This window comes from Ursus arctos, unplaced genomic scaffold, assembly GCF_023065955.2.
Source record: "Ursus arctos isolate Adak ecotype North America unplaced genomic scaffold, UrsArc2.0 scaffold_8, whole genome shotgun sequence".
Classification (NCBI taxonomy): Eukaryota; Metazoa; Chordata; class Mammalia; order Carnivora; family Ursidae; genus Ursus; species Ursus arctos.
Window position 1 is genome coordinate 22,589,133 of NW_026623100.1, and position 10,296 is coordinate 22,599,428.

The window sequence follows — 10,296 nt, forward strand, 5'->3', positions numbered from 1 at the left end:
AATTTGGAAGGCTCACAAGGGATGAAGCTGAAGCCTGTGGCCAAATGGCTGCCAGAGGCCATGGAAGAAATCCCTTCTCTCCATATCCTTCCTATTAGGTGGACAGTTCATGCTTCCCCTGGAAGAACTAGAGGCTGGGATTCCTGGTTCATATAGCTGGATAGTGTTCCCATCCTGTGTATTTAGGCGTCCGAGGGAGGCCTTCATAAACAGGCACTTGGTGTTGCACCTAGCAGAGGGACTTGAACGTAATTGGGACAAAAATATCTGCTGAATGAATGAATGTTCTTTTCATGGCACTCATATGTGCTTATTTCATGTCTTGCTATTTTTTAATTGTACCTTAAGTGATGATATCCCAGCTTTTGTAAATGCAAATTCCAATTAAGTTCCTTTAGAGAAGCAATTAGAATTAAGCTATGTTCAGGACAGGCTCAGGTGAGCAAATGCAAGGACCAAAAATCATCTCATCAGTAATTTTTCTGGCTGAAAAGATGCAGAGACCGGTTAAGTGTTACTCTATTTCAGGGAGCAGAGGCATTCCTCTGTGCACAGTGAGAGGAAGCCAAAGCAACTTCTTGTGACAAGTTCAAAAAGCCCAAGAGTTTAGCAACCTAGAAAGGCCTCCCTGGGCCTGTAAGACTCTGCTGCCAGGGTCACCAAGACACTAGCAACATAACAAACATCACTAGCACCAGCCCTGCTGGAGACAGTGCTTTCAAACACATTTGCGCCTGACCCCGGGCTTCTCTTCTTTCCTCTTCTGCTGCCCAGTTCTACTGCAGCCCTTCGGAAGCTCTGCATCACAGAACTGCTCCCTCTCCCTGCACATTCCTCATGCCAATCCTTTGTAAATGTTTGCTTTAGACGTAATCTGCAGCTTTACTAAGATTATGTCCCGAGCACACAGTTTTTAGTCATCCGAATCTCTGCGCCAGGAGAGCAACCGCTTTCCCGCACCCTTAATTCTTGTCCCTGCTTTATTCCTTAGACTCACCCAGGTCTTTCTGTTCTGCTGGGGGCACTTCAGACGCAGAGCCCTACAGAATCCTGGAGGACAGCGATCGCTCGTTACCCTTCCTATCTTCTATGTGTCTCACGCATGGGAGGCACTCAACAAATATTTTTAGCAAACTAGTCTACTCATTGCTCCCTGAACTCATGAAGCACATTCCCATCTCCAGCCCTTGCTGAAGGTCTGCCTCCTGCCAAGAATGCACTCCCTGCTCCTTTCCATGTATGCAAATCTGGACTGTCCCTCAGGACCAAAACCAAGCCCTCAGAGAACCCTGTTCTCTTGGCAATTAACATGGTAATTTTTTAAATATTAGTTTGTTTCTGGTCTTGTCTCCTCAATTAATCTGAGGTTGTTTTTGCTCCATCTGAGCCAAAGCAACTTGCCAGAACCAAGACCAGTGGTCTGGCTGAGGTGAAAAAGGGGGCCTCATACCAAGACTTTTCCTTAGGGGTGAGGTCAGGGATCTTTCCAAAACAGACCCCAGGATAACAAATGAAAGACACCCACGTGGAGGCAGAATCTATGTGAATGATTTAGACTCAAAGGTAGGAGCAAAGGGACAGAACAGGTACAGAAGCTGAGGTTAGGATGTGGCCAGTCCAGAGTGACGGCCTTTGCCAAGGCTCACTTGCCCTGCTCAAGTCCTGCTCCTTCAGGCGGGATAGGTTGGCCCCTGAGGTAGTACTCCCCAACTCTGGCCCTGACACTCTTGAGCAGGAGCTGTTGAATCCCTTATTACAACACCTTCACTTCCACGCAGCACAGTGAGTGGTACACAAAACACAGGTTTTCCATTGGAAGAAAGGGAATAATGAGGGAAGAAAAGAGACAAGTAGATTGTTGGTCCACTCCTCTCTGCCAGTTCAGAAGGCCAAATTGAGCCCATGTAAACTGCAATCCCCACCCCCACCCACTTGCACACACCCACCCACCCAGTTGTTTTGTGATAATCACCACATCTTTCATGATTTGGGGATTGCTTTTTTTTTAATGCATTTTTTTAAGAGCTCTATGCCCAGTGTGGGGCTTGAACTCACAAGCCCAAGATCAAGAGGTTCATGCTCTACTGACTCAGCCAGCCAAACACCCCAATTTGGAGATTGCTTGAATCACTCTGGTAGGTCTTGAGCTCCTCAATCACAAGGACTTTATCTGCTCTTTTTTTGTATCTACCACTGAGGAACAGGCGCTGGTTCCCAGCTCTGAGATGGGCATGGAGGGTCTCAGCGCACAGCTCACAAGCGTCTCTGGGCAAGACTCTGCTTCCAGTTAAGCAAGAGTGGTTGGGACCCGTCTGCGGGTTCCACCCCTCTGTCGTTGTGTAGTTTCCCACAGTTATCTCTTGCCCCACTCCCATCCCAAACACCTGAAGCCAACCATGCCAAGAGAAAGGCAGAGGTCCCCACTCCCGTAAACCTTCCCTCTGCCCCTGCCTATTCAGAGGAAGTGGATAGGTGTGCAACTGTGCCCCAAGGATCCTTCCCATCACCACAGGTCCATGATTATGGCCCCGCCTGGGTCCTGGCCAAGGGAACCAAGAATGGACTCGGCAAGAGTACCCCTGGACTTGAAATGGGTCTGCCTTGTCTCCCTCTTTACTGCTTTTCCAGGCAGAATCACACCCAGGGGAAGACAAAGTTACTCTCACACTGTTGTTCTTACAGTGGCCTCTCCCTCTAATCACACGCAAGATTGGAAAACTAAGTGTGTCAGGGGAATTCCAAGCAGTAAAAACAAAACAAGATTAAAAAACAAAACACACACTCCTCATCAACAAAAGAATGAGAAATTCTGCCCCATTAGGTGAAATCTGATTTCAAATAAACGAGTATAGTTAGAGGAAAAGAGCCCATGTGACCGAAGAGCAAATTAAAGCTGCCAAGCAAAATCCGAAGAGCGAACGGGGGAGGCGTGTGCTTATTTTTATGACCAATGTGAAAGAGAGGTTACGGGAGAGAGAGGGCTGGGAGAGAGAGGGCTGACCCAGTCAGAGCCGCAGGGAACCAAGCTCTCTGACCAGGCAGGCAGGCAGGCCTCGGCTCACCTTTCCTCTTCTAGGCCCGGGTGTTATCTCTGAGCAAACAAAAGCTTGTCTCTTATCAGGTGGAGCACACAGACGGTGTTGACCCAGCACTTGACCCACACAGAGGCTCCCCCTCTGGACCTGAACTACAACCCCATGGGTAGGCAGGACAGGGACTGCTCCAACCATTATACAGATGAGGAAACCAAGTCCCAGAAAGATTTGCTCCAGGTCTTCTAATTAGAAAACTAATGTAACCAGAACTTGAATCTGGTCGTTCTGACACCAAGCTTAGAGCTCCCTGCACTGCCCCCTGGGCCTTGGGCCTCTGCAGGAAGGGAAGGAACTCAGCTGGGTAGTCCGTAAGGTCCCTTGGGCTTCTTTCATCCCTTTTAAACAGGAAGTGAGAGCACAGACTCCTGTCCAACCCCCAACCTGCCCAATTATTTCCGTTAACCCCAGGGCTCAACAGACTTTCAATGGCTACAAACTGGCCCTTGAACCAAAGGCACCCAGTCAGCCACACTCTTTCATGCCAAAGCTTTCTCTGATAAAACAAATCTATAGAGAGAGATTTTGACTAACGGGCCCCACCCAGCTCAGCCAAAGAGAGATAATGGGTGGGTGACAAGGCTTCCTATTTTAGGAAATCTGTCAGTTCTCTATCAGCAGAGCCTGGGCCTTTGGCCAATAAGGCCCTGGGGAGAGGAAGAGTGAGGAGTCAGGGCCGCTGTCGAGAACTGGCGCCCCACCACTGAGGCTGGCAGGCTGGGTGCGTGGGCAGGGCGGGGGGGGGGGGTTGCTCAGCCCCTCTGAGCTCATGCTAGAGCACGGCCACTGTGGCCCAGCTCCCCGTCCACCTCCGAGGGGCAGAGATGCCCTTCCCACAGCCTGGCCGGGGGAAAGGGGGTTAGGAGTCTACCCTGCTCACTCCCAAGTGTCCACAGAACAGGCCCAAACCCGTCCTCTACTCCTATTTCTCCCCGAAGAGGAAGAGGTGGCCCCCTACAGCAGCCGCGGGCCCCTAGGCAATTTCCTCTTCTGTAAAAAAGTGACAGCAACACCTTCTTCATGGAATACTGTGGTGATTAAATGAGAAAATGTGTGTGAAGCACCCAATACATGGTGGGCACTCAAGTACAAGTCATTTGCCCCTTCCTCCCAGAAGCAGTTCTGATTGTCCTGTGGCCTCGGCCCCTCATTGGTCTTAGTCTGTATCATCCATGACAACTTTCCCTAATCCCCAAAGACATGACTCTCCACCCCCGCTGAGTATGCCCATCTCCTTCGGGCCGCTGTGGCCGCACTGCTGCCGTATATCTCACACATCAAGCACAGATAGCATTTGCTCTGTGCCCAGCACCCTTCTACGGCCCTTACGGATCTAAGCTTCCCTGGGGGAGGACAAAGGGGAGCTTCCCACAGCATTTCAGGGCAGGAGGGACCACCCCTGGGTGCAGGCCCTCTCCTTTGCCCATCACAGTGTCCATCCAACGCTCTCAACAGCATGCACGAGGTACAATTTTGCAGGGTACTAACCCTTACTTTGATTTTCAAATACAGCATCTTTCCTTTTATAGGATGTTTTCAAAGTCTTATTCCACCGATTTCTGATGTTAATGCATGGTCTTTTTTTTTTTTTTTTAAGATTTTATTTATTTGACACAGAGAGAGACAGCCAGCAAGAGAGGGAACACAGGCAGGGAGAGTGGGAGAGAAAGAAGCAGGCTCCCAGTGGAGGAGCCTGATGTGGGGCTCAATCCCAGAACTCCAGGATCATGCCCTGAGCCAAAGGCAGACGCTTAACAACTGAGCCACCCAGGTGCCCCAATGCATGGTCTTTCTTTGAGAACTTTCCTTGGGTGGGCCTCTCCCATCCTACATTCCAAGACTGAAGCAACGTCAAGAGCTGAGGCCAAACTGCTGTGCCAATTAGGAGTGTGGACGCCCTCTCTTCTCAGACCTTTTCAAACTCAACAGTAAGAAGGATGGCAGTGGCAGGCTGGGGGCCCCAGCAGAGTTGGTGGGGGCAGCCACAGGAGAGAGTGTCAGCAGCTTCCAGAAAATGAACGCAGACATTTTAGGTTCCAATCTCTGCACGGGCCCCAGGCCAGTGCAGCATAATGCAGTGTGATTACAGCAAGCAATGTAAAAATCAATTTTGAACAGGCAGCCAGCACAGCACCTATGAAAACAGATGACCCCTGGGTCCTTTCCTCCAAAGATCTGGTGGCCACAACCAGCTGCAACTCTAACAAGCAAACTTTCCAAATCGAACTAGTATCCTGGGCCTGAGGAATAATAAAAGACAAACCACCAGAGCTCAGGGAGAGGTTTTAATAAAGTCCTAAAGCACCTGAGCAAAGAACAGCTAAAATAAGACAAATCCCCTGAAGGGTTGTCAACCGTCATCATCATCATGGCCCTGGCTACCTAATGAGAGGAGCCAGGAGGTAAGAGCAAGAAGTTGGCAGCTGCGGGGCCTCATCATCACCCCCATCACCGAGCCATGGCTCCCCCTCCCCACGGGACGCAGTGCCGGCTCGGGGCCTGCCCACTGGTTGATGAGGTAAATACGGAGGCTGGAGTTGTCTGTAGATGGGAAAGCAAGATATAGCGGTGCGGAAGCACAAAGTCGCTGCCCACAAGGCCTCCTACCAGCTATTGGAGACTGCACTGATCGCACCAGGAAACAGGAGGTGATGGGATGGCCCGAGGCAAGGTGTTCGCTGCTGTGTGTGCCCCTACCGGCACCCCCTTCCTGGGATCCTTGAGTTGGAGCACATTTTTAAAGTACCCAGGGACACCCAAGTACCCCAGGCCCTGTCGCACATCTTTTCCTTTCCTATTTCAGCAAGGGCACCCTTTGTTGCTTATTTAGTGATACTTTACAGATAATTTTCTTCTGGAGCAGGGCCAGTCTTATCAGATAATCCAGGCGTCTATGGGGAGTCCACCAACATGTCTTATTAAAAAATGAATGCTGGGGGTGCTTGGGTGGCACAGTCAGTTAAGCATCCAACTCTTGGTTTTGGCTCAGGTCATGTGTGATCTCAGAGTCGTGAGATCGAGCCCTGCATCAGGCTCCGTGCTCAGCGTGGAATCTCCTTAAGACTCTCTCTCCCTCTCCCCCTTCCCCCTCACCCTACCCCCATGCTCTCCAGAATAAATAAATAAATCTTTAAAAAATAGAATGCTGTGTGAGGGCTGATTTATTAACTAAAGAAAAGAACAAAAACAAAAATTACACACCCAGAGATGACGGGTCCAGGACATGGGGGCAGGGTGTGGTTTATCTCAGACCAACTCAGAAGGGTTCCCCTTCAGGACAGGCAAGGAACCCTAAACTGCCCAACCATGTAGGAGCCTGTCTACTCCTATGCTTCTTGCTCTGAGGCTACTGTCCCAAGAGGACCTCCCAGTATGTAAGAACCAAGGCCAGGCATTTGTGCCTTTCTCCAGGCTGGAGCCCGGTCTCCTGCGCTCCCAGCCGTCAGAGGTCCTGCTGCAAGTGAAAAGCCCAGTCTGATGAATAGCCAGCCAAGCTGCATCAGGCACACCTGCCCCTCTTCCCCTTTCCTCCACCGCACAGAACGGGAAAGGGTTTCTTTTCTGTCGAGCCCACAGCCGAAGAGCTGCCGGGTGCCACCTGACGTGAACTCCCTGGTGGCGGTCCTGTGTGGTTGCCATGGTGCCCTGCAGGGCCACTCAGCTCCCACAGCCCCAGCCTGCAGCTCCATAGGCAAAAAGGCAGAACGTCAATAAGACAAGATAATGAGCAGGGGCACTGAAATCTCATTTCAGCCAATATATTCCTCATCAACCCCAACAAGCATTCGACTTGCTTTTATACTCTGTCAACCCTAGGGAGCAGAGGTTAAGACAAAACCATAAAGGACAGGCCTGGTGGATGAAGGCTATACAAAGAACGCTGCCAATCCATAAGGCAGAAAATAAGGCCCTGGCACAGGGCAGGGGCTCAATAATAGCTGTTAAATTGTTAAATGAAGAAGTGAATAAAAGCAACTCAACTGTGATTTAGGCCTCTTGAGGAACATATTCTGAATAGGCACAGTCGGCATTAATAATTGGTATATTTGGTGTATCGTTTTCTGCCTTCGTGCGTTCTCACTTTTGATCTTTGCAATAAGAAAGGGCACTAGAGCTGGGCTGGGCCATCATTTCCATCTGCAGCTGAGAAAAGTAAGACATGGAGAGGTGGCCTGACCAAATGACTCAGCACATTGGTGGAGGCCGCGGGAGGGGGACCTGGGGCCCTGGCCTCCGACCCACCCTTCTCCTACCTCCTCTAACAGCTCGGCCACAGGCTCTCCTCCTCCCCCTTCCCTGGACATCGGACATCTGAGAGGAGGCAGGGGACCCAAGCGAGCAGTGATGTCCTGTCCATGCCTCAGCTCACCGGGGGCGAATGATGAAATATTTATCTGGTGATAAGACTTTGCCCTTCAGATCAAATGGCCGCTCCTGCCTGGATTACCTTACAATAAAGTAAGACCCAGTGTCCGCGTCTGCTGCCTGCTGGCCCAAGCTGCTGAAGGGTCACTCACTCCAGCCTGCCTGTGAGCCACAGCGAACAGCTTCCCACCCCAAGCCCTCGAGCAGGGAAGCAGAAAGACCAGGAGGAAAGTCTGAGTGTCCCTCAGCCCCAACCACAACCCCTCCCTGGGACCGTCTGTCTTCTGGCCTTTCTGCTTCCCTTTCCTCCCCCAGTGATGTCACCAGGGAGCCACCCTCCTCTTCTTCCCTCAGAACACTGCCGCTGCCCAGAGCAACCCACAGGGTTCTCGCCCCTCAGGACTGCCTGTGGAGTAGACAACCTTCCTACTACTGGGAACCATTCAGGATAAAATGCACAAACGTGGGGAAACTACAAAGGCTGAAGAAAGCGGAGACTGTCTACAGTCACTGTCCCAGTGACTTCCTTTCTACTTGGTGTTTTAGAGCACCTGTGGCCTTGAGCTCCACATAATGGAGCCGCACACTTGCCCAAGTCCCCTCTCCTCAGCTCAGCCAGAACATGCCCTCAGGCATGAGTGTGCGCTGTGCCCACTGGCCCCTGGTATTCTCAAGAGCCCCTGGCTCAGAATTGCTTGAGTATCGAGGATTAAATCAGGTAACACGAGAGAAGCTACATTAAGTGTTTTAAAATATATGTGCGATATGATAATAAGGTTAGTTGTCTGTGTTATTCTCCATTTCACTCACCCCCATGTGTTCTCAGTCCCAGGAGGCTGACCCCTGAGAAAGGCATCCTCCTGGGCACCCTTGCTGGTGACTTCTGGCTTGGCATCCAAAGGAAAAGAGGTTCAGGTACCAAACTCCCCTTCTTCTCTTTGCCCTTTAGCCTCGGGAGGTAATGGCTCCCAGCTGAGGGAACTCCCTGGGCACCTCCCTCTTTGTTCCCTTAGCCCTGCCTGCATCTGTGTTCATCTCTTAATTAAAGTCTTTCATTTGAGCCACCTGGGATAAATTGTTTTCCTGCCGGGCCCCTGACTGATAAACTCAGAGACATCCACATCTGTGTCCAATCAGCTGAAAGGGCCACTCCTGTGCTCCTTCATCATTGGGAACAGAGAAACCACAGTGTCCACCGATGGTTAACTTGTCTTCAACACAGAGCCTCCGAATTCCAAGCAAAGCGACCTTGCCCTTCCTTCCTCCTCCCATCTTTCTAGCTGTACATTCTTATAAAGCAGCTCGGCGTGGGCTGCCAGCAGTCTGACATCAGGATGGAAGAATACAGAGGCCTCAGAGGTTCTGCATTTTCTGGAATCTAATGATTCTGCTGATCCTCTGGTGTTTGGCAATAGCTATTTCAATGTCGAGATGCTTAAATCACTTCTTTGTTCTTTCTGCTGTGTAACTAGGGCACCACTAGGAGTCTGGAGGAATTGCTACTTGAGGTAGGTGTTTTGGGGGTGGAGAGGGTTGTTTTTCCCCTTGTTCTGGAGGAGTTAAGCCATGCACTTGGAAGAAGGTCAAATTTGTTTGGGCTTTTCTTTTGCAGTAGGTCCACAGCTGACCCCTTCTTCAAATGGTGCTCCTTCTGTCCCTCCGTCTCTAACATTACTTCTTCCTCTCCCTTCAGAGTGGCTGTCTACTTTGGGAAATATAAGTCCTTCCTTCTTCTTTTGTATTTATCTCCAACTCCAAGGAGCTGCAAGCTTCACTGCCAAGTGTCATTCATTATACATTTATTTATTGAAGGCCTGCCATGCACCCGGTGAGACTCGGGACATGGGTAACATTAGTGACCAAACGCAGGAAGTCTTATGGTCCAGGACCTCACAGTCTGCCAAGAAGGGAAGGCAAGAAAAAGCTCAGGGAATTAACAGAACACCTGGGAAGAGGGGGAACTTGGGGATGGGGGCTCCCCCTCGGCTCTGCCTCTTGACCATGAGTGTTCTAGGGCAGGGATCAGGTTCACAGCTAGCCTATTTTCCACACCTCAGAAAACATGCACTTCATAAATAAGTAACCACACCTGAGTTCCTATGCAAATAAGCTCAGCTCTGCTCTCTGAACAGCCAGGTTCACTTTTCCACCAGCCTTTTCTCTCCAGCTTCCACCCTCTGTGCTATCTGAACTCTATGGCACTCATTTGTCATAGTCTGTCCTTACTGAATGAGACAGCAAGCCTGAAAAAGAAAGGACAATTTGAAGGGTCTTCATCTGGTCTCCCTCAGCCTGAGTTCCCTTCGGGGCCAGTGCAAAACAACAACGACAACAACAAAAACACCATGCGACAACTGCTACGGAAAGCAGCAGCGGGAAGAGCTAAATCCATTTAGATTCGGAAAAGGGAGGGAGGCCAGTAGAAGGAACCCAGCGGGCAGCTGCTCTTGCCGCAGTGAACTCCCTTGCACATTTCACAGGCGGCTCCGCGCTAGTCCCAGCTCACCCTCGCTTACCTCACAGCCAAAGGCAAAGGAAGGCTGCTGGGAACTTTGATTTCAGTTCAGACTGATTTCCAAACTGTCCTGGGGATTCTAAACCTTCAGTACCCCCACCCCAGACACTTCAGACTAGGCCGTAAGGAATCCTACGTCTTGCATTTATCTGGGAGAGGACGTTCCAGGAGTCTATGTGGGTGAGACTCAAAGCGAAGACTAAATAGGAAATCTGACATCCCTTTTCGTACCCGTTTCCTTCTGTGAAAACCCTTCAAATCCAGAAGTCACTGAATGTCGTAGTGAGGAGAGATGGTGGGGGTCGGTCAGGCCAACGGCCCATC

The 10,296-nt window shown here is 50.6% G+C and overlaps 1 long non-coding RNA gene across 2 annotated transcripts in view; it reads right to left on the reverse strand.

Moving 5' to 3' along the window:
• LOC130543181 (uncharacterized) overlaps positions 1-10,296 on the reverse strand; it is a 30,007-nt gene that overhangs the window by 13,113 nt on the left and 6,598 nt on the right. The window contains exon 2 of one of the 2 annotated variants that reach the window (XR_008958324.1): positions 8,268-9,354. This is a non-coding gene — a long non-coding RNA (uncharacterized LOC130543181). Of the gene's footprint in view, positions 1-8,187; positions 9,355-10,296 lie in introns of those variants that run through there. The other variant, XR_008958323.1, reaches the window with a different exon arrangement.